This window comes from Onychomys torridus, chromosome 10 (genome assembly GCF_903995425.1).
Source record: "Onychomys torridus chromosome 10, mOncTor1.1, whole genome shotgun sequence".
Lineage (NCBI taxonomy): Eukaryota > Metazoa > Chordata > Mammalia > Rodentia > Cricetidae > Onychomys > Onychomys torridus.
Genome location: NC_050452.1, coordinates 13,231,259 through 13,255,395, shown reverse-complemented (window position 1 = coordinate 13,255,395; position 24,137 = coordinate 13,231,259).

Here is a 24,137-nt window from a genome sequence, read left to right as displayed (position 1 = left end):
CTTAAAGTTCTTGGCATATAGGTCCTTCACTTGCTTAGTTAGAGTTACCCCAAGGTATTTTATATCATTTGTGGCTATTGTAAATGGCGATGTATCTCTGATTTCCTTCTCAGCCTGTTTATCTATTGTATATAGGAGGGCTACTGATTTTTTTTTCAGTTGATCTTGTATTTTACTATGTTGCTGAAGGTGTTTATAAGCTGTATCAGTTCCTTGGTTGAATTTTTGGGGTCATTCATGTATACTATCATGTCATCTGCAAATAGGGAAAGCTTGACTACTTCCTTTCCAATTTGTATCCCCTTAATCTCCTTATGTTGTCTTATAGCTCTGGCTAGAATTTCAAGTACTATATTGAATAAGTATGGGGAGAGGGGACAGCCTTGCCTTGTTCCTGATTTTAGTGGTATTGCTTTGAGTTTCTCTCCATTTAATTTGATGTTGGCTGTTGGCTTGCTGTAGATTGCCTTTATTATGTTTAGGTATGTTCCCTGTATTGCTGATCACTGCAAGACCTTTATCATGAAGGGATATTGAATTTTGTCAAATGCCTTTTCTGTGCATCTAGTGAGGTGATCATGTTTTTTTTTTGTTTTTTTTTTTTTGAGTTTGTTTATATGGTGTATTACATTGACGGACTTTTGTATGTTGAACCACCCTCGCATCCCTGGGATGAAGCCTACTTGATCATGGTGGATAATTGTTTTAATGTGTTCTTGGAGTCTGTTTGCCAGAATTTTTTTGAGTATTTTTGCATCAATGTTCATGAGGGAGATCAGTCTGTAGTTCTCTTTCTTTATTGCATCTTTGTTTGGTTTAGAATCAGGGTAATTGTAGCCTCATAGAAGGAGTTTGGTAATATTCCTTCTGCTTCTATTGTGTGGAACAATTTAAAAAGTATTGGTATTAAGTCTTCTTTGAAGATGTGGTAGAATTCTGTGCTGAAACCATCTGGTCCTGGGCTTTTTTTTGGTTGGGGGACTTTTAATGACTGATTCTATTTCCTTAGGTGTTATTGGACTATTGAAATGGTTTATCTGGTCTTGATTTAACTTAGGTATGTGGTACCTATCCAGAAAATTATCCCTTTCTTTTAGATTTTCCAGTTTTGTGTAGCAGAGGTTTTTGAAGTATGACCTGATGATTCTCTGGATTTCCTCATTGTCTGTTGTTATGTCCCCCTTTTCATTTCTGATTTTGTTTATTTGAATGCTCTCTCTCTGTCTTTTGGTTAATTTGGATAAGGGCTTGTCTATCTTGTTGATCTTCTCAAAGAACCAACTCTTTGTTTCATTAATCCTTTGTATTGTTCTCTTTATTTCTATTTTATTGATTTCAGCTCTCAATTTGATAATTTCCAGGCATCTGTTCCTCCTGGGAAACTTTGCTTCTTCCTGTTCAAGAGCTTTCACATGTGCTGTCAAGTCACTAGTGTGAGATGTCTCTAACTTCTTTATGTGGGCAATACAGGACTCTTTGGAGGCCCTGTAATTGGAATGAGTCCACTTTAAATCCTTTAACAAAAATCCATTGGAGGGCAAGTCTGGTGCCAGCAGCCGCGGTAATTCCAGCTCCAATAGCGTATATTAATGTAGCTGCAGTTAAAAAGCTCATAGTTGGATCTTGGGAGTGGGCGGGCGGTCTGGCACAAGGCGAGTCACCGCCCATCCCAGCACATCCCTGCCCCTTGCTTGCCTCTTGGTTCTTAGCTGAGTGTCCCGCGGGTCCCTGAAGCGTTTACTTTGAAAAAATTAGAGTGTTCAAAGCAGGCCCGAGCCGCCTGGATACCGCAGCTAGGAATAATGGAATAGGACCGCGGTTCTATTTTGTTGGTTTTCGGAACTGAGGCCATGATTAAGAGGGACGGCCGGGGGCATTCGTATTGCGCCGCTAGAGGTGAAATTCTTGGACCGGCGCAAGACGGACCAGAGCGAAAGCATTTGCCAAGAATGTTTTCATTAATCAAGAACGAAAGTCGGAGGTTCGAAGACGATCAGATACCGTCGTAGTTCCGACCATAAACGATGCCTGTATTGTTATTTTTGTGTGTGTATTAATTGGTTTAACTCAGCAGCCTTTACAATCAAGTGTCTTTCTGCAGTTAAAAACCAGACAATATAATCCAGACTCTCTATGATTTACAACTTTACATGGCTTTTTTTTTATATTACTTTTATTGGCTCTTTAAAAGGCTTTCTTTTAAAAAACTATTTCTTTTTTTTCCAGAGCTGAGGACCAAACCCAGGGCCTTGTGCTTGCTAGGCAAGTGCTCTACCACTGTGCTAAGTCCTCAACCCCTAAAAACTATTTCTTTATATAGCTGTCTATCTTCCTCTTTTTCTCTCTTCCAAGCCTATATACATTTGACACACACTGTAAACCATTTAGAGGCTTATTCCATCTTAATCTGCCTTATTGTGAATCTATAATCCTTCTCTGACCAGGACATATTATAAGCTGCTAAACTGTATGTTTAGGACTGAAGCAGCAGACTTGGCTGCTGACTCCACCACCTATTTCAGCTTTTCAACATTGCAGAGGTAATTCACCTCCAGCTATGGGAGCCATGCTGTTCACTGACTCATGGAGGCAGTGGATCCTTGCCTCCATTCAGCAGTGTGTATCTCAGTAACCTTTTTTTTTTTTTTTTTTTTTTTGTACTAGCAAAAGCTAATTCCACCACACAGCATGCTATATGGCTTAGAGACACCATTGTGTACTGCAGCAGAGCTCCACCATGCTGCATAGCTTTTGGCAGCTGGCAGCCAGCTCCATCTTACAGACAGCTGTTGGGAAATGAGTCTCTACATTGCTAATGGCATGAGACTATGAGATTAGGAATTCTAGTAATGTAAAGAAGAGATAGTGAGAAAAGAAAGGAGAGTATTACAGATGCTGATAGCCCCTGCCAGGAGAAGCAACATATAAAAGTACCAAAAAGAGCAGACTTCTGACAGATAATAGCCAAACAGGACAAAACAAGATAAAATAAGACAAGGCAAAATTCCTCCTGCCAAGCAAGGCTGGACAATGCAATCCAATAGAAGGAAAAGAGTCCTAAGAGCAGGAAAAAGAGTCAGAGACACACCCACTTTCAAGATATTATTTGAAGAATCATTATTTATTGATAATTTTTATGAATTCATATGGAAAAGAAGCAATGAATGAGTGTCAGGAAGAAGAGAAGAGAAATCAGAGAAGACACCTACTTTTATTTCTTTTCCATCACTTGTAGCCTGGATTAAACTAGCATTTCAGCTATAAAAGACAAGCTCCTTAGAGACAATATCCTGCATGAATAATACCCAGGAATATTTGAATGTACCACTGAGTAGGAAAGAACATCACTAGAAAGACAATTTATGAGTAAGACACCAAGGGACATAATTCATCATTTATTTTTATATCATGATCTTTGTTCAGGCCACTGAAAACTCCTCTTCAGAAAGAGTACATCAATTATGAGCAAGAAAGGAAAGGGAGACTTTAATAATAGAATATATATCTTTCATACTTAACTATGTGCTTTTGCATACACATTGATAATAGATACTTTGTTGGCTCATATCATTACAAGATCGTGAAACATGAAGAGAAATGAGTGATAATAAAGACCTTTATGACATTTAATAAAAATGAGCCCATGTCAGAGCCCAGGGATTTCCTTTTTTAAAAATTTAAATTAATTTAATTTTATTTTTTTTCTTTCTTTTTCCTATTGTTTTTATTTCTTTTTAAAAATATATTTATTTATTAAATTTTTTTTTCATTTTACATACCAACCCCAGTTCCTCCTCCCTCTCCTTCTCCTGCCTTCTCACCTCCCTTCCACCCTACCCCCATCCACTCCTCAGAGTGGGTCTCCCATGGTAGTCAACAAAGTCTGGCATACCAAGTTAAAGGAGAGCCTAGCCCCTCCCCATTGTATTAAGGGTGAACAAGGTATCCCACCACAGGGAATGGGCTCCAAAAAGTCAGTTAATGCACCTGGGATAAGTCCTGGTCCTGCTGCCAGGGACCCTACAAACAGATCAAGCCACACACTGTCACCCACATTCAGTGGGCATACTTCGGTCCCATGCAGGTTCCCCAGCTGTCAGTCCAGAGTCAGTGAGCTCCAACTTGCACTGGTCAGCTGTCTCTGTGGGTTTCCCCATCGTGATCTTGACTTCTTCTTCTTCTTCTTCTTCTTCTTCTTCTTCTTCTTCTTCTTCTTCTTCTTCTTCTTCTTCTTCTTCTTCTTCTCCTTCTCCTTCTCCTTCTCCTTCTCCTTCTCCTTCTCCTTCTCCTTCTCCTTCTCCTTCTTCTTCTTCTTCTTGCCAAATGCCCTTTATTGAAGGAGGGAGGAGGTCTTAAATACAGGCTTACAGCACAAAGGGAGAACCCCAGAGGGCAGAAGTTTGCTTCTGATTTTTTTGTTTGTTTTCAGGGGTGGGGGTACTGAGGATCGAACCCCGGGCCTTGCACTTGTTAGGCAAGCCCTCTACCACTGAGCTAAATTCCCAACCCTGCTTCTGATGTTTTACAATCTTGCATCTAAGCTGTTAATGCCCAATATGCTGTATACACAGACAAAAGCTTCCCTTAAGCATTCAGGAGTGTGGAATCTCACAGGGAATTAGCATAGGGAGGATATCAAGGTCAAGGTCCACAAGCAATGCAACAGTTACCCAAAATGGGGGCCAGGACCCTACAGGACCCTCCCTTTTACTAAAAAATGAGTTTCTGACTTAGGTTGTGTGGGACATCAGCAGGTCACCTTACTGGTCATGGAGACACCTGTCCAGGCCACATAGGCATTCTGTCTTACATTGGTGAGCACCCCCCAGGCATTACCTGTCTCTGAATACTCATTACCATACAGGCTCAATTGTGTGAGAGCTGCAGAAGCCAATTTTTCTTGATCCCAGCACGACTTAAGCTGGCAGCTCTGCAAAAGAATAACTAAGAACCATAAAGAAAAAACAGGCAGCTCACAAGGAGCAGAACTAATGGTCTCATAATAGCTACATTCAGGCTCACAAATTTTAAGGTATCTTCAAAGGGGGCTAAATGAATTTCAGGAGGCCAAAAATGTTGCACAGAGCCACTCCTGAGAAGTAGGTACTACTCCAGCTTGAATAGGATTGTGAAAATGAAAATGCTTAGCTGGCATGCTACTGTTAATAAATGGAGGTCAGTGATCTTCAGTGTTATCCTTAATCTCCAAGGTGTCTGGGTGACACGTTCTCAAACATACTTGCAAAAGCAGTTACCATACATTACCTTCTGGAGAATCCAACTGCATGGCTGCAGTTCCTAGGCTTACATTAATGCTTGCCAAAGCTGGCCATACTGGGCTTTCAATTCCCATTGGCATCGGAAGGGGAGAGCTTTTCACGGAGGCCCAATAGGTCTCTGCCATGTTGGGCTTCAGCTGCAGCCACAGGGCATAGTTAGCAAAAAGGTCCTTCACTTGTTTAGTTAGTGTTATCCCAAGGTATTTTATATTATTTGTGGCTATTGTAAAGGGTGATGTTTCTCTGACTTCTTTCTCAGCCCCTTTATCATTTGCATATAGGAGGGCTATTGATTTTTTTTTTTTTTTGAGTTATCTTGTATACTGCCACTTTACTGAAGGAGTTTATCAGCTGTAGGAATTCCCTGGTAGAATTTTTGGGGTCACTTATGTATACTATCATATCATCTGCAAATAGTGAAAGTTTGACTTCTTTCTTTCCAATTTGTATCCCTTTGATCTCTTTTTGTTGTCATATTGCTCTAGCTAGAACTTCTAGTACTATATTGAATAAATATGGGGAGAATGAACAGTCTTGTCTTATTCCTAATTTTAGTGGTATTGGTTTGAGTTTCTCTCCATTTAATTTGATAGTGGCTTTTGACTTACTGTAAGTTGCCTTTATGATGTTTAGGAATGCTCCTTGTATTCCTGATCTCTCTAAGACCTTTATCATGAAGGGGTGATGGATTTTGTCAAAGGATTTTTCAGCATCTAATGACATGATCATGTGTTTTTTTTTTCTTTCAGTTTGTTTCTATGGTGTATTACTTTGACAGATTTTAATATGTTGAACCATCCTTGCATCCCTTGGATGAAACCTACTTGGTCTTGATGGATAATTTTTTTGATGTATTCTTGGATTCAGTTTGCCAAAATTTTGCTGAGTATTTTTGCATCAATGTTCATGAGGGAGATCAGTCTGTAGTTCTCTTTCTTTGTTGCATCTTTGTTTGGTTTGGGTATCAGAGTAATTGTAGCTTCATAGAAAGAGTTTGGTAATGTTCCTTCTGTTTCTAGTGTGTAGAACAATTTGAAGAGTATTGGTATTAGTTCTTCTTTGAAAGTCTGGTATAAATCTGCACTGGAACCATCTGGTCCTGGGCTTTTTTTGGTTGTGAGACTTTTGATGACTGTTTCTATTTCTTTAGGGATTATTGGTCTATTTTAATGGTTTATCTGGTCTTGATTTATCCTTGGTATGTGGTATCTATCAAGAAAATTGTACATTTCTTCCAGATTTTCCAGTTTTGTAGAGTACAGGTTTTTGAAGTATGACATGATGACTTTCTGGATTTCCTCATTGTCTGTTATTATGTCTCCCTTTTCATTTCTGATTTTGTTAATTTGGGTGCTCTCTCTTTGCCTTTTGCTTAATTTGGCTAGGGGTTTGTCTATCTTGTTGATTTTTTCAAAGAACCAACTCTTTGTTTCATTGATTTTTTTTTTTTTTGTATTGTTCTCTTGGTTTCTATTTTGTTGATTTCAGCCCTCAATTTGATTATGTCCTGGTGTCTATTTCTCCTGGGTGAGTTTGTTTCTTTTTGTTCTAGCCCTTTCAGTTGTGCTGTTAATTCATTGGTATGAGATTTCTCCATCTTCTTTATGTGTGCATTCAGAGCCATGAATTTTCTTCTTAGTGCTGCTTTCATAGTATCCCATAAGTTTGGTATGTTGTACTTTCATTTTCATTGAATTCTAGGAAATCTTTAATTTCTTTCTTTATTTCTTCCGTGATCCATTGATGTTTTAGGTGAGCATTATTCAGTTTCCACGAGACTGTAGGCTTTCTATAATTTTTGTTGTTGTTGAAGTCTAACTATAAGGCATGGTGGTCTGATAAGATACAGGAGGTTATTCCAATGTTTTTGTATCTTTTGAGATTTGTTTTGTAACCAAGCATGTGGTCAATTTTTGAGAAGGTTCTATGGGGTGCTGAGAAGAAGGTATATTCTTTTGTGTTAGGATGGAATGTTCTGTAGATATCTATTAAGTCCATTTGAGTCATAACATCTGTTAGGTCCTTTATTTCTTTGTTGAGTTTCAGTCTGGTAGATCTGTCTTTTGGTGAAAGTGGTGTGTTGAAATCTCCCACTACTAATGTGTTGGGTCTGATGTGTGATTTAAGCTTCAGTAATGTCTCTTTTATGAATGTGGGTGCCTTTGTATTTGGGGCATAAATGTTCAGGATCGAGACTTCATCTTGGTGTATTTTTCCTGTGATAAATATGTAATGTCCATTTGGATCTCTTTCGATTGATTTTAGTTTTAAGTCTATTTTATTAGATATTAGGATAGCTACACCAGCTTGTGTCTTAGGTCCATTTGCTTGGAAAGCCTTTTCCCAGCCCTTTACTCTGAGGTAGTGTCTGTCTTTGAAGTCAAGGTGTGTTTCTGTGTGCAGCAGAAGGATGCATCCTGTTTTCTTATCCATACTGTGAGTCTGTATCTTTTTATAGGTGAGTTAAGACCATTGACATTGATGGATATTAATGACCAGTGATTGTTAGTTCCTGTTATTTTTGTGGTCGTGTTGTGTTGTCTTTCTTTGGTGTTTGTTGGTGTGGGATTATCTATTGCCTGAGTTTTCATGGGTGTGTTTAGCTTCTTTAGGTTGGATTTTTCCTTCTAGTGCTTTCTGTAGGGCTGGGTTTGTGTACAGGTATTGTTTAAATCTGGTTTTATCATGGAATATTTTGTTTACTCCGTCTATGATGATTGAGAGTTTTGCTGGGTATAATAGTCTGGGTTGGCATCTGTGGTCTCTTAGTGTCTGCATAACATTTGTCCAGGACCTTCTAGCTTTCATAGTCTCTATTGAGAAGTCTGGTGTTATTCTGATGGGTTTGCCTTTATATATTACTTGGTCTTTTTCCTTTGCTGTTCTTAATATGTTTTCTTTGTTCTATATGTTTAGTGTTTTGATTATTATGTGGTGAGGGGACTTTTTTTGGATCCAGCTTATTTTGGTGTTCTGTAAGCTTCTTGTATCTTCATAGGTATTTCTTTCTTTAGGTTAGGAAAGTTTTCTTCTATGATTTTGTTGAATATGTTTTCTGTGCCTTTGATTTGGTATTCTTCTCCTTCTTCTACCCCTATTATTCTTAGGTTTGGTCTTTTCATGGTGTCCCAAATTTCTTGGATGTTTTGTGTTATGACTTTTTTGTCTTTAGTGTTTTCTTTGACTGATACATCTATTTTTTCTATTGTGTCTTCATTGTCCTAGATTCTCTGTTCCATCTCTTGCATTCGGTTGGTTATGCTTGTTTCTGTAGTTCCTGTTCATTTAGTCAGGATTTCTATTTCAAGCATTCCCTCAGTTTGTGTTTTCTTTATTGTCTCAATTTCATTTTTCAGATCTTGGATTGATTGCTTCATCTGTTTAATTACTTTTTCTTGGCTTTCTTTGATTTTTTCCAATTTTTTGTTTGTTTTTTCTTCCATTCCTTTAAGGGAATTCTTTACTTCTTCTCTAAGGGAGTTTTTCACTTCCTCTTTAATGGAGTTTTTCATTTCCTCTTTAATAGAGTTTTTCATTTTGTCTTTAAGGGAATTTTTTATTTCCTCTCTAAGAGAGTTTTTCACTTCCTCTTTAATGGAGTTTTTCATTTCTTCTTTAATGGAGTTTTTCATTTTCTCTTTAAGGGAGTTTTTCATTTCCTCTTTAAGGGCCTCTATCATCTTCTTAAAGTCATTTTTAGGGTTGATTTTTTTCTGTTTCTTCTGCCTTGGTATGTTCAGTTCTTGTAGGTGTAGAATCACTAGGTTGTGATGTTGTCATATAGGTCTTCATGTTGTTGCCTGTGTTTTTGCACTGGCATCTCCGTGTCTGAAGGTGCCTCTCTTGTTCTAATTGTTAGTCTTGGTTCACTAGGATTTCTTTGTTAAATTGTTGCTGTTGGGCTCTGTTTCTTCGGGATCAGCTTAGTCAAATCAGTGTTAGTGGGTTTTGTTTCTGGGAGCAGTTGTTCCCGGTTGGTGTAGGGTGTGCTTATGGTTTCAGTGGTTGGTAGGTTCATAGGGGTTAGTGTTTTTTGTTTTTGGGGGGTTGGGGGGGGGGGGTGTAGGGAAAGGTAGCTGTTTGGTTGCTGGGACTCCAACGGGTAGGGCCTAAGAGTTAGAGACCTGATCTGCCAGTCTGGAGATGGGAGCTTACCTGTTCTCAGTTGGTGAAATGTATACTTATGATTCTGGTGATCTGGTTCAGTGGCTGGGCGGTGCCTTCTTTTGTGTTCTCAGGTCACATTTTGCTCATTCGTCAACTCCTCAGCTGTTCTTGTTTCCTCAGACTGCAAACTGTAGGTTTCTGATTCCTCTCCCAGATGGATTTCAGCTGAGTAGTGTAGTCTCAGCAACACTTCCAAGTTGTTGGGTTTCCAGGATTGGCAACTGGGCCCTGGGTTGGCTTCAGACAGTGTTCAGATCCATTCTAGTCTCATCCCATGGAGATGGCTCCTTCTCCAGGTGTTGGGATTAAAGGCGTCCCTTTTCCAAGCTCTTGATTAGGCGCTTGTTTTCATTAACTCCTCAGCGGGTGGTAGCTAAGTTTCTATTTTTTATTACAATTGTGTCTCGGCTGCTCCGCAGCTCCACCTGCCTGCCTCTGTGGCCCCACCACTCCTGAATTTTCTTATATTCACAGTGAGCTCAAATATCTTTTTTTGTTTGGTTGGTTGGTTTTTTTTATTTGTTTTGTTTTTTGAGACAGGGTTTCTCTGTGTAGCTTTGCACCTTTCCTGGAACTCACTCTGTAGCCCAGGCTGGCCTCAAACTCACGGAGATCTGCTTGGCTCTGCCTCCTGAGTTCTGGGATTAAAGGCGTATGCCACCATAGCCCGGCTGCTCAATTATCTCCTAATTGAGGTATAAGTACTATACAACTTTTAAAATTTTATATTTTAAGCGCATTATATAGCCTTGATCATTTCATTTTTCTATGTTTATATGCTGAGAAAAGATACTGTTGATATATAATTAAATCAAATCCCCAGACAACTACAGATGTTAGCAGAGTGCTTTCTACTGTTAAACTCTTCTGAGGGTTTTAGCATATTAATGTTTCCAAAACAAATAATTTCCTACTAACACTAACTTCAGAAAGGAGGAAATTGAACAGAGAGGATAAGTGACTTGTCTCAAGTCAAACAGCTTGTGAGTATTGGAAGTATAATTTAAAAAGAATTATTAATTGAAATTTACTTTTATTTATTTTTATTTTATATTCATATATGTTTTACACTTATATGCATATATGTATATGTATATATATATATATGTATATATATGTATATATATATATATATATATTACATACATATATATGTAGGCATATCATGTGCATGTCTAAGACCCATGGAGACCAGAAAAGGACCCAGATTTCCTGAAACTGGGGTTACAGATAGTTGTACCCTGTGATGTGAGTGCTGAAAAATGGACCTAAATCCTATACAATAGAAGCTAGCCCTCTTAACTGCTGATCCATTAATCCGTCTGCCATGAAAATTCCATTTTGATACAGACGCTATGAGCTCCCAAGTCCCTTCTCTTACATATTATTTTAACCTATCCTGGACTCAGAACAGCCATAAAGCAGATATTATCTTAAGAGTATTTGGACAGCATTCAAACTCTTAATAGAAGGCATTGCACAAATGACCCATGTGTATGGCCTTCACTGCAGAAGCTTTGGTAACTACATGAAGGAAAAGTATACTGAACAGAAAGATAAGAGTGAAAGGGGCATGTGACGAGCTGTGACAGTTAACAGTGATTATAAAGAGAGCTGATTCAATAAACAAAATGTTATTTACTAAGGAAACATTAGGTAGCTAAATGGATCTTGCTTGGCATTGAATAAGAAGCAGACAGTAACCAAAACTCATGAATACATCAAATTACAATTATGAATGCTATGGGACAGGGAGGCTTCTAAAAACCATAAGAACACATAAGTGGCCACTTAACCTAAACTGGGAAAACCAAGACAGACAGAACATGTCATATGTGAACAAGAAAATAGGCAGAATTTCATACCATTCACAGGTCAAAAATGACACCAGGCAGAAGATAAGGCAGAATAACCCTGAAGGGAGAAGGAAAGAGCTCCCTATAGGCACACAGTGGTCTCTAAAGTTGCATGTTTGTTGCTTGTCAAAAACAATGTTAGTGAGACTAATTTTATTCTTATATCTTTAAAATGTTTGCAAAGTTAATATGTAAATATTGCATCAGTCTATTGACAATTGTATGAATGTTACAAATAAACAAACATATGGTGGGATTTAAAAAATAAAGCTCAGCTAGCTCAGTCAGTAGAGCATAAGACTCAAGGTCATGAGTTTGTACCCCTCCTTGGGCACCAAATATAGTCAGAATTTTTCCTGTGTCCTGCCTGATCCTGCAGCCACTCAGACCCAAGAAAACACACAGAGGCTTATATCATTTACAATCTGTATGGCCATGTCCTATGGCTCAATTTTCTTGCTAGCTAGCTCTTATAACTAAACTAATTTCTATTAAGTTGCCACATGTCCATGGCTTAGCAGTACTTTCACATGTTGCTTCTCTTGGTGGTGCTGGCATCTCTATAGACTCCACCTTTCTGTTTCCTGTCTCTCTCCTTGGATTTTCCTGCCTGCCTCTAAGCTTCCTGGCCATAGGCGAATGCAGCTTTATTTATTAACCAATGGGAACAACATATATTCAAAGAATACAGAAAGACATCCCCCTAGCAATGGCCTATTAAAATTATTGACTTAAAAGACTGTTTTTTCAGTATACCTTTACAAGAAAAAGATAGAGAAAAAATTGCCTTCACAGTGCCAACTTAGAATAATTCTCTGCCTGTTAAGAGTAGATCAATGAAATGTTCTTCCACAAGGGATATTAAACATCCCCATCCTGTGCCAATATTTTATATGATGGCCATTGGTAATAATTTGTGTACAATTTCCTCAATCTAAAATTCATCATTATATGGACAATATTTTACTAGCTGATTCAAATATAGATACTTCAGAGAAAATGTTCAAGAAGTAAAGAAAATTTTATCTTGCTGAGGATTACAAATTGCTTCTGAAAAATATAAAGAGATTCTATTAATTACTTAGGGTATAAATCATGTTTACGGGTTAGGGATTTAGCTCAGTGGTAGAGCACTTGCCTAGCAAGCACAAGGCCCTGGGTTCGGTCCTCAGCTCAAAAAAAAAAAATGTTTACAGAAAATTCAACCCCAAAAGGTACAAGTCAGGAGAGAGCAACTGTAAACTCTTAAGAACTTTCAAAAATTGTTGGAAGACATTACCCATCTATGACCCACTATTGAAGTAACAAATTAAGAACTGAGTGATTGTTTCAAATTTTAAAAAGTGATAGTGACTTAAATAATCTCAGAATTATCAGCAGAAGCTGAGAAAGAATAGGCTTTGGTTGAAATATTACAGGATGTTCATGTGGATCATTTGGATACAGAACTTGATTGCATTCTGGTTATTTTGCCCTCTACGCAGAGGGAAAATACTATCTTAGAGTGGATATTTTTACACAGAAACAGAATAAAAAATTAAAGACATATGTGGAAAAGGTTTCTGAATTAATTATAAAAGGAAAATTAAAACTTTGTCAATTGACAGTAATGGATCCAGCAGAAATTGTAGTTCCTTTACTAATTCTGAAATTGCTTCATTATGGGCAGAAAATTTAAATTGGCAAAGAACTTACAGTAATTTCTTGGGAGAGATAAGTAATAATTATCCAGAAAGCAAGAGATTTCACTTTATAAAATAACTAATTGAATTTTACCTTATATAGTAAAAGGTACCCCAATTTCTGGAGCCTCTACATTCTATATGGATGCAAATAAATCAGGAAAGACAGGTTGTAAATCAAGAAAAGTAAGTAAAGTGACTAAAAGCCCTTATGATTCAGTTCAGAAATCAGAATTATTTGCTATTCTCATGGTATTGTTAGCTTTTTCAGAAACTCTTAATATAAATATTGACTCTCAATATGCAGAAACAGTTGTCTTACATATTAAAACTGCTGAACTTCTTCCTTGTAAGTCAGAAATAACTTTATTATTTATACAATTAAAGGAAAAAGTCAGGAATAGGAAGCATCTCATATACAAAACACGTATCAGATCCCATATGGGTCCACCAGACCCTCTAGCATAATGTAATGATGAATGATCAGTTATATATAGGAAATGTGCTGGAGGCCTTAAAGTTTTATAAAAAGCATCATGTCAGCCAGACAGTGGTGGCGCAGGCCTGTAATCCCAGCACTCGGGAGGCAGAGGCAGGTGGATCTCTGTGCGTTCAAGACTAGCCTGGTCTACAGAGCTAGTCCAGGACAGACTCCAAAGCTACAGAGAAACCCTGTCTCAAAAAAACAAAACAAAAAACAAAGCATCATGTCAACAGGAAGGGTTTAAAAAGGAATTTTTCCATCACTTGGCAACAAGCCAAGGAAATTCTCAGAAAATGTCCTATTTGTGCCTTGTATAACCATACTCCACTACTGCTTTGAGTTTTGAAAAGGCTGGTTCTGTAATTACATATCTATTAGAAGTGATGGCCATTTCGGGGATACCTGTACAAATTTAGACTCTTATGCTCCAGTATATGTGCACAGTAAAATGAAACAGTTTTGAATATTATAACATAAAACATATTATAGGTGTAACACATAAACCCACAAGACAAGCAGATATAAAAAGGTATACTTAAACTTTAAAAGAAGTGATTAATAAACAGAAGGGAGTACAGAACAAAAACACCCAGAAATAGATTACAAAATGCTATATTAACTTTAGATTTCTTAAATGTCAATGAAAAAGGAAGAACAGCTGCAAAGTGGCATTGGATATTAGAAACAACTGATGAATTACATCAACCTATATATTTTAAAGATGTATTAAGATCAGAATGGAAACCAGGATATGTGTCATGTTGGGGGAGAGGCTTTGCTTTTGTTTCCACAGGAGAAGAAAAACTATGGATACCATCATGATTAATAAAGAACAGATTTGAGCCGGGCAGTGGTGGCACATACCTTTAATCCCAGCACTCAGGAGGCAGAGGCAGGTGGATCTCTGTGAGTTCAAGGCCAGACTTTTCTATTGCCAATAAACTCATAATCATTTAATTTTGTTGTAACTATTTAAAACTTTTCATAGACATAAATATTAGCTCTAAATTTATAAGACTATTCTGTATATGGCATTTAAAATGTTTAAGTTTTCAGCAGTGAACTATAATCAATCATAACAATGACCTTTGATATTTCTAAAGAAGATGGGTTGTTTTGTTACAACATATTGTATGTATGCTTCTATTTTTGTTTGAGGTATTGTCCCTATGCAATTCATTTCTAAATGTAGGGTGAAGTTCTGGTTTTTGGAAGCTATTATTATAAACTATATAGGATAATCAGGAAACATAGGTTAGTGGTTAGTCATTTATAACATTCAAAATTGTAGATATGTTAGGGTGCTTTCTGGATTACATAGATATATTTTAGATAGATAGATGGTCTTCAAACCTTTCAAAGACCTACAGAATATGGTATTTTAAAATGTTTTGTTAACATAGGGCTTTTCATGACAATGAGACATAGCTGCTCCTGGAAGCACCAATTTACTTCAGAGATGATGGGCATTGAACAAACTACTTATGGTGTTTGCTTTCAATGTGACAAGCCCAAGCCTAACCATTTGGGCAAGAAGGTGCTCTTGCCTGGACTGATTGACAGTATACTGTATAAACTAGAATGCAGGAATATAGTGATATTTTATTTGTATTGAAATGTGATTTTATTTGTATGTTAATAAAGTTGCCCTGAAGTCAGAGCAAGCCAGAGCAGAAGCTGGGCAGTGGTGGTGCACGCCTTTAATCCCAGCACTTGGGAGGCAGAGCTAGGTAGATCTCTGTGTGTTCAAGGACACAGCCAGCATGGCAGACACACACCTTTAATCTCAATACCAACCATAGAAGACCTGTAGGTCTGTACAAACAGGCAGTGACAAGGAGGTCATGTAGCTGGGTTTACAACCAATGAGAAAACAGAACAGAAAGTCTATAAAAAAGACAGGACACACAGAAGTAGGTCTCTTGAGGAGAGGAAGGACAGCAGAAGCAGTGAAGGGTAAGGTTTTCCGCTCTTGCTCTGTCCTTATGGTTTTTAACTCTGCAACTGGCTCTGTGTTTCTTATTTAACAAGATGGTTACATCTACATAGGAACTACAGGAAAGTGGCCAGTGAATTTAGCCAAAACAAGGCAGAATGGTCCTTCAGGTTTCCTGATTCACAAAAGAAACTACCAGACATTCTGCAAGACACAGAAGAAAATGACTGATAAACTTTGTCAATATAGACAGGACAGTCATTTGAATTTCCTGCTTAACTGAAAAGTATTCCAGATACTATGGGCCTGTAGATTGAAGATAGATGTCTCAATGTTGCAGAGGAACTTTGGATGACTGTCTAGGCAGTCAGGTATCTGTCATTTCTAGAATTTTTGAAAGTTGTTTGCAATGCACTTTTTATTTAAGTAATATTATATCCTTCTCGGTCATTTGATGGAGTTGAAGACTACGCCGTTATAGTTGCAGTTAGATATGATAGATCCTTAGATATGATACAAAGTAAACTAATTGTAAAATTTTGGGTTTACTAAGATAGAATATGGAGTATTTTCTTTAAATTTACCAGACAGAAATGAATTGGAATTCAGTACATTGTGAATGTAATCTTTACTTGATATTTGTTCTTATTGTATAAAGTCTTACTATGTTAAGGTTAAAATCTTTCATTTTTCCCTAGAAAAGTGTGTGTTTGGGGGGCGTGTTGGAGAACATTATTCTAAAGTTTGTTGCATTTTTTTTCGCTATTGCTTTTGTTAACAATTCAAAGATGTTTTTTGTAGGAAAATAATGCCTACAAGGCCAACAGATGAGCCAACCTGGAGTCTGACTGAGGGCCTAGCAACAGTTGCTATCAGAGATCCTGATTGTGCCTAGCCAATGAGTGGTGACCACTCAATGTCACCCAGTATCTCCATATAAGGACTGACCCCACTCAGGATGCAGAACCAAGGATCAGCTCCTGAACGCTGTCCCTTGTCTGGAGACACTACATGGGCATATGGTTGTAGTCTATCAAATCACAGAAATCCCCTACAAAGCAAAAAACAAAGACCCAACTCAATTTTCCACCCCCGTTGAATGCCATCTTCTCTCTGACTGTTGCTCACCTGCTGTCTCCCTCTACAAAATAAGTAACCTCTTCATCAACTCTACCCCTTCCATGTCTGATCTCTCTATGGCATCCAATGATGAGGAGGCAGAGAGTTCAGCTCCCCCACCCCACTACAAAACCTGCTGAGGAGAGCACGGCCACAGTTAAGACTGTATGTGTCACTTCCCCATCAGCCCCACTTCCATCACAGGGGCTACACCTGCGCCATGATAATTTTGGAATGAAGAAGTGCCTCAATGTCCACATACCCCTGAAGGCAGAAATTTCCTCATGCTGTCTGATGTCCCCCAACTGCTACAGCACCCGCTCAAAGGCTGGTGGAAGCCTTTCCAGTCAACCTAGGACAAAATGCCACTAGCTAGCCCTGGATTCCCACTCCCAGAGCTCGACTCTCCCTTATCTGGAAGGTGGCTAATGAGTCAGGCCTGGATTCACCTTACTTTGAACAGGTCCTCACTCAAGGGGCAATGCAACTACAGACTTATTTAGATTTGTATAGTCTACTTAAAGCTATGCTGGAGTCGGCCACCTTTCTTAATTGGAAATTGACTTATGATGATCAAGCGGAAGCTCAAGCATGAATGAACCTCTTAATTAACACTGTTTCAGTGACCCTTGACATGCTCACTGGATGAGGTAACATTGTCCATCCCATACATCAGACAGAAATTGGCCATTAAGCCTAGTACCAATAGGTTTCTGACCTGGCCTTCAAGGCTCTTAAGGCATGCACCCCGCCAGACCGTTCAACTTACTTCCAGAAACTTATTCAACAGTCAGGGGAACTTTTTACTGATTTTCTTGCATGTGTCAATGAGGCAGTGGAACAGAGAGTAGACCCAGGCCCCATTAGGGAAATATTAATCAAACAATTGGTTTGGGAAGGGCTTAACACCCCCACTTGCAATGCAGTTGCAGTGGTCTGCAATGAGGACATTCACAAGTGGGTACTGGCCACAAGAGGTCTTGACTCTAGTAACAGTCCCACTGCTGCCCTCAGAGATTTTCTGGATGCCCTCCTTGTGGACAGGCAGTGCACCAATGATACACCCAAGGGCCCCCAAGTAAACAGATCCTGCTGGGGATGTGGCAAACCAGGCCATTTTTGGTGTGACCACCTCTGAGCAAAGCCTAGGACCCAGTGCCCTAGAAGCAATAAGGGATTTCATTGGGCAAAGGATTGCATATCAAAGCCTGCTGAAGCATTAGCTCCTTTAAACTTCAGGTGGGTTGCTCCTCAGCCCTGCCAGCAAGAGGAGGCTCTGATAATCCAAAAATCTATTGGACACTGCCCATTTTTCCACACTCCCCAATGCTGACCCTCTATTTTGATGGACAAGTTGTTAAGGCTTGGTGGACATAGGTGCAGACCTTACCATATTAACAGAAATGGAGGTGCTCCACTTCCCCCATTGGAAATTTAGACCTGGCCCTCCCATGAGTGGAGTAGAAGGCCAACAAGATTAAAAAATTACCAAGCATCCAGTGCATTGGAAAGACCTTAATGGCAACAAAAGAGCCATTCACCCTATCATTCATACAGTACCTAGAAACCTCTGGGGCAGAGACACCCTAGAGGATATAGGTGCTGTTCTAACTACTGACAATAGAGCTTTCTTTGATGACCTTCAGGTCCATGAAAAGACAGGTTTGACAAATCATAATCTTACATATGAGTCACACCCCCAATTCTAAGGGTCACTGTCCCTCAGAAATCCATCATGATCGAGTTTCCTAGCCCCATTCCCTTGACATGGCTCTTGAATCAATATACCTGGGTGGAACAGTGGCTTATAATTGAACTCAAGCTGTCAATACTAAAGGAATTAGTTGCAGAACAGCTAATAACAGGCCATATAGAACTGACCACAAGTAAACATAATACCACCATATTTCTTATTCCCAAGAGATATGGTTGCAACAACCTCCAGCAGAATCTTCATGCAGTTAATGATTAAATGGAAAAAAAATTGGGTTCCATACAACTGGGCTTCCGCCACCCTAGCACTGTTCCTCCATCTTATTACATTTTAGTTTTAGATATTAAGGACTGATTTTTTTTTCAAATTCCCTTGGTACTACCGGATCCAGACTGCTTTGTCTTTACAGTATGGGAACATAATATGCATAAGCCAACCAAGAGATATCAATTGACTGTTTTACCCCAAGAAATGAAGAATAGCTCCACACTCAGCTGGTTATAGGTTTCTCAGGCCTTGGTAAATATTCCCAAGGATGTCTTCTTAATCCATTACATGGATGATCTTTTTCTGGTATATCCAGATGCAGTCTGTCTGCAGAGGTCTGCTGAAAGAGTGTTAAAAGATCTCTCATCATTACATCTGATGGTAGCATCAGATAAGATTCAAATGGTATGCCCCTTTGCCTTTGCTTTTCCATTGCTAAGCAGGTCTGTCCCCTTTCTTTTAAACTGGAAGTGAAAGAACTGTACTCACTCTCAGAATTAAAAACAATTATGTGGCATAGTTAATTGGCTTAAACTCTTTCCGTTCATCACTGACCAAGAAATGAGACACCTCGTTTCATTGTTGGAGGCCCCCACCTATCCTTTCACTAAGGTTAGGCTTACCCAAGAAGCTAAAGATCTGCTACAAAAGATTTGTACATTCTAGCTACCTCCAGTCTGCAATGCCTTTATCCACAAAGGCCCTTATTGACAATGGTCTGCTGAACACCCAAGGGATTTGGGCGAGTATTATAGCAATCTGGGCACCTTCTACAGATATACCAAGTACATTCTGACCTGCACAAGGTCACTTCTAAATTTGACCAGTCCTTCCAACTTGTCCTTAAGGTTTCAAGGCTGGCACAGAGAACATATGAATGAGAGCCAAATAAGCTTGTCTTCTCCTTTTCTCTAAATAATACTCAGTCTTTCTGGGTGGAGTCTATACTGTTCCAGGAATGGTTGCAGGATTCATGGGAACTAATGACAATCATTTGGCAAAAAACAAGATCTTAGCAGAGCTCCACACACTTCCAATTCAGGTATAGCCCCATGCAGTCCCCATTCCCACCCCTCATGCTATTCTGGCCTTTTCATATTTCAATAAAAACAAATATGGTGTTCTTATCCAGTGTCTTTGTTCCAAAGATGCTACATATGTTATCCCTAACCCTGGTTTCATTCAATTGGGTGAGCTATTGGCCCTTCTCAAGGTTTTATTGGAGTGCCATACTGAGCCTGTTAATATATTTTCAGACATCAAGTACGTTGTACAGGCAGTTCATGTGCTGGACTTTTCTCGAGTCAAAGACTCACTGACCCCCCATTGCCAGCACGATGCTGCTCATACAGCATGTCTTAAATCAGAGAACTGAGCCTCAGTACCTATCACATAATAGATTCCACTCCAAATTGCCGGGCCCAAGGTTACAGATACCATCATATTAACAGCTAGTATAGAACAAGTCAGGGCTCTTCACCAGCAATTTCTCTTGTCTCCACAGAACCTGCATAAGCTTCTCCCCAAATCTTCCAATTTTCCAGTGCAAGCATTGTCTCAGTCATGTGCCACCTGTGCCCCTCTTGCCTCTTTGAGGCCACTTCAACATGTGGGGTCAACCCTTATGACTTATTGCTCAACACCATTTGAAAAATGGGCATTACACATTATGCTCCTTTTGGCAATCTTAGATATGTTCATGTGATACTGGATACATGCTCCTCCTTTGTGTATGCCCTTGTTCTTGATGGGGAAAAGAGTTTTAATGCTATTAAGGCCTTTAAATCAGCCACGTTGTTCATGGAAGGTGCCTTGATCTATAAGGACTGACAATGGCCTTGCCTACACCTTTCAACAGTTTAATGACTTCCTGGGATCCTGGAAGGTCTCTCATACTACTGGCATCCCCTATAATCCTCAGGAACAAGCCATTGTAGAAAGAGCCAACTCTTAAAGAACTGTTGGCCAAGACCATCTCACCCAAGGCAAAAAGGGGACCCCCATTTGACCCTAACTGAAGTCCTTTTCCATATAAATTTTCCCAGCTCTGATGAGGTGGGACACATTGTAGCATATAAACAATGGGCTTCCTGCCCCATGGCACACCTCTACCCCTAGCAAGCTGGAAAGACCCTATCTCTCTCCCATGGCAGCCACCAGTCCCCCTGCTGACCAATGGGAGAGGGTATGCTTGTGTTTTTCCTGAGTGAAACTTTGCCAATATGGGTCCTAACAAGAGATATGTGTCCCACCACAGACCAGCTGGCATCCACCGAAGAATTGGCCATGTATGAGTAATGTGTATACTCACCACCATTGCCTCTTTTATCCCCTTAAAAGTAAAGGATCTATGGGCTCTGGTTCCCATGCCTCCCATTCTGTTCCTGGTGGCAATTAACTCCTCTGCTTTCCCTGTGATATTTACCACCAACTCTTGCCTCAGTCTGCCCTTTATGGATCTTGGGCTAACAACAAAAAAATTGGAGGGCACCTGGTCTGTGGAGGAAACCCTTTGCTTTACCCCACCTTTTTTCTTTCTCTTGTCCATTGCCTAAGAAATAGAATTAGTAAGAGACATGTCCCTACTGGCCTCCAATCCATGCTTCCAGGCAATTTGCCTCCCCCCTTAATTGCTCCATTCTACTATATATCTTTTCTCAATATGACCAGGGTCTGGTGATGTCATTGGAGATAGATTTTTTTTTTTGATGGATTTTTTTTTTTTTTTTTTAACTAAGGTCTGGGACAACTTTAAAAAGTGATTTGATCCTTCCTGGATGCTCACATATGCTTCGATTGATGGGGTGATACTGTTAATCCTTATTGTCTTTATATGTAACCTGCAGCAGTGCGCAGCAACTAAGGCAACTCTTCAGGTTTCAATGGCTCTTAGATATCCTGCTCATAGCCCTCCACAGGAGGTTATGCATGCATGATTCTCTGAAATTCAAAAGGCTACTAATCATATCCACCTGGGCGACTCTCCAGGAATGGATGTTCTTCAAGGGCTGGTAGTCAATAACAGGTAAGAAGTTGTTAGGCAGGCCTACCTAAGACAGGCACAATCCAATTGCTAAGCCCTCCTGAGGTAGGGTAAACAAGGCCTGAACAAATAACTGGCTCCTGCTGAGCACCCAAGTAATAAAATAAATAAATAAAAAAAAAGATATGTATGAAGGCCACACAATGTCCCAGAATCAGGACAGATGCAGCCTAGGTGCTGGGAGGAGGGCTATAAGGTTCTTCTGATTGCTGAATAAATGAGTCTATTTGCCTTTTACCTGACCGGTGTCCTGTTGATGTGGCACCTTCTCACCCCCTCCTCTGAGCGGGAGGCTGAGTTAGCAAGTAGCTGACAGGAAATGGAAAGGAGAAACCACGTGTAGCAAGCGTTTTTTGGAAGACGCCAGCAAAGTGAAGTTACTTTTCTATTCAGCCTTTCTGAGGGAGCAGAATACCACCTAAACCACTAAATTCTAAGTTCATTAGATTTAGATAGTTTCCCTTAGTAGCTTTGAAAGAGTTGGTGCCTGAGGGAATAAGCAGTGGAGTTGCAATCTCTGACTAGGATAGCCATTGCTTAAGGGGCAGCCACTGTACATAATAATAAAAAAGAAAATAGACAACAACCTATTTCTTTAAACTCCCTGAGGATGTGGCCATTTTGCTGTTGGTACTGTCCAAACACATAGTATTCATGTTTTCTAGAGAAACAGAACTGATAGAATGAACACATTAAAAGTGGATTACATTGGTTTACATGATAAGGTCCAGGTAAATCTAACAATGGCTGTCTCACACCAGTGAAGCCAAGAATCTAATTATTTAGTCCATGGGGCTGAAGATCTCAACAGTCCCAATCTGACACTGGAGGTAGGTCTTCCCACATAAGTATCTGATTAATAAAGTCTATGGTGAGATTTTCATTGTGCTCTAATAAATAAAGCTTGCATGGAGATCAGAGGAAAAAGTCAGTCACTAGCCAGGTGGTGGTGGCACATGCCTTTAATCCCAGCATTCGGGAGGCAGAGGCAGGTGCATCTCTGTGAGTTCGAGGCCAGCCTGATCTCCAAAGTGAGTTCGAGGAAAGGTGCAAAGCTACACAGAGAAACTCTGGTGGGGGGTGGGGAGGAGTCAGCCACTATATTAAACATAGAAGTCAGGCAGTGGTAGCACACACCTTTAATCCTAGCATTCAGGAGGTGGAGATTCATCCAGATCTCAGTGAGTTCAAGGCCACAACAGTATCAAGCATGGTGGCACATGCCTTAAATCCCAATACTAGTTAACCATAGAGGTCTGGTGCTCTGTACAGACAGACAAGAAGTGGTAAGAGCTGGGCAGAGAGAAGTGAGATGGCAGGGACAGAAAGGATATAGGCATGAGTATACAAGAAGTAGCACTCTCTTGGGCTGAGGGTTTCCTAGGGTAAGAACTTATGGCTATGGCTTTTTCTGTTCCTCTGATCTCTTGGCGTTTACCCCAATAATGGGCTCTGGGTCTTTTATTACTAAGACTAATTAGCAATTCATTTTTCAAGTCCTCCACAGGAATGCCCAGTAGCTTATGTTGATTTCATTTCCAGCTAAGATGGCAACCAAGATTAGCCATCAAAACATTAGTCTTCAATTCCCTTAGTCTTTGAATATGGTTTCACACTAGCAACTCTCCAGGAGCTCCTAAGCCTTTAACCTCAGGCTGGGGTTCTATCATTGGTTTCTCTAAGGTATCAGATCCTGTGGCAGAGGAACTACTGGTTTCCCATTAGATGGCCATCATGAAACTGTCTAGCCTCTGATCATAAAACCCAATCCTTTTTGTACAATATATTGTATTGTTTTCTACAGAATTCAAACACTGTAAACAGGAATTTGGAATGCTGTTTGGTGATTGGTGACACATACATACCAGGAGTAAAAAATGGATACCCAAACATCCTAGCTCTTGTGCTATCATCAAGTATTTAAATTTTACAATATATTTTCTTTTAAATGTATCAACAAAGATATTAGTTCAACATGGCAAACATGGACAGAACCCTCACACAGCAGTTAATAGACTTCCTTTTCAAGGTATAAAAAGGCCCCAGTTTTAAATATGCGTGACCTTAATTTTGGAGACTTTCTGTTAGGCTGCTGTAGTTTAAATGCAAAATGTCCCCTTAGGCTTATAAGTTTCAACACCCATTGTCTTAACTGGTGGCACTGCCGGGGGTAAAGTAGATTTTTGCAGGAGGAAGTGGGTCACTGGGGCTGGTCCTTGACATTTTACAGGCTGGTCACATTTCCTATTCAGTCTTCATCTTGACTGTGGATACTGTGTACTAGCTGCCCACCTCTCCTGTTGAGTGAATTTTCCCTGTTATGACAGAGTGTATCTCCTAGTAATGTAGGCCAAAACAAACCCTTCCTAAGTTGCTGGTCAGCCTTTGATAATAAGGAGAAAAGTAACTGAAAATACTGACATCAATAATAGAGATACCACTGTGATAAAGTGACCACAAACCGAATATTTAAGGTTTGGAACTCTGGACTAGAAATGTCCTAACACACTGTAAAGAGAACTGAATAGCCTGCTCTGATGAGAGTTTAGAAGACCAAAATGCTAACTAACAGAAATGCAGACAGTGGAGA